Genomic DNA, 1,404 nt, shown 5'->3' on the forward strand with positions numbered 1-1,404 from the left:
GAGGACCATTTTATAAATTTCCCAGGGAAAGGAATATTCCCTCTTTTTTTTTTTTTTTTTGCTTTAGTAATTTTTATCTTTCATATTTACAAATATTAAGAAATTATTTTTGAGGTTCAACATTGTTAAGTCATTCATGTGGTGACAATAGGTCCTGAGCTTTCTGTTTTATGCATGCCCATAGCCTGAATTTTCATTTTTCTTAATATAACATGGTTAAATTATTGTTTGTTGCGGTTCAACTTTCTACCTAGATTTCATTAATCTCTTGCCAAATTTTGGTGTCAGTCCTTTGAGTGTTTAAACACAGCCTGATGTTGCACTATTTGAAGCAAATGCAGTTAACACCATTCAACTTCTGGGCGAGAAAGCAGTGTGCCTATTTTCCTTGTTTTGAAGTGGATATGCATATCTTGGATCTCATATCATACATAGAATTGTTACTCAATTTATTTACTTTGAAACTTTTTATCTTCTGAAGAATACTTAAATAAAGAACTAAGCAAAGAATTAATATGTGGGCTACGCAACTGTGCCTATTGTGGGAAAATAATAAACTACCATGTAAAGGCACGTGCATATTATGAAAAGATAAAATCTAAACAATGGAACCTACAAGAGCTGTTTTACTCTTTCCATTTGATTAATTTAACAGTTCATCATCAGAAATATCATTAATACTTCATCCATAAATGAAAGGTTAAATTGGTTGAAGGACTAAAATTTTAAAATTGTAAGAGACAAGATTTAGTGGCATCTACTAAACCAGAATGTCCATTTTATTGCAATTGCTTAGAATACCCTCTTTTTTTTTTTTACATTTGAATTCTCCTGGAATTTTATTTTCTAGCAAGGGTCCTAATCGAATCTTTTAAAGCATTGAAGTCAAATGTACACCAGAGTATATTATTTTTCTACTTGCTTGATTTCAGTTCTACTAATGCTTAATAGTTCCTTGAAAAGTTGAGATTAAAGTAATTTTAGTATAGTGTTTTTGCCAAATGAATCAAATCTGTTAATTCATTAATTGATACTTCTCATGCTTAATTGTCATCAAATCTCATTATAAGAATTTAAGCTTTTGCAAGTTCATTCATCTGCTTTGGCTCCAGAGCTTTTAATTTTAGATTCTGGCAGTCTGCTTTCATTTATGAAAGCATTTTTTGTTATCTGTAACAACCATGTATCCTGTCCATAAGTTGTTAGTGCATGTTAAATAACGTAGCATATTGCTAAAAATATTATATTGGTGCACTTTTCCACTTATCTGGAGTTTATTAGCCACAATGTGTCAATTCTTCGGAGAAAAAAGAGTATTCTATATTATGCTAGTGATTCTGCTTCATGAAAGTTGGCATTAGAACCTGTTTGACTCGTGTATGCTGTGTTTTGAAATGCTAGAAA

This window comes from Olea europaea, chromosome 13, assembly GCF_002742605.1.
Source record: "Olea europaea var. sylvestris chromosome 13, O_europaea_v1, whole genome shotgun sequence".
Taxonomy (NCBI): Eukaryota; Viridiplantae; Streptophyta; class Magnoliopsida; order Lamiales; family Oleaceae; genus Olea; species Olea europaea.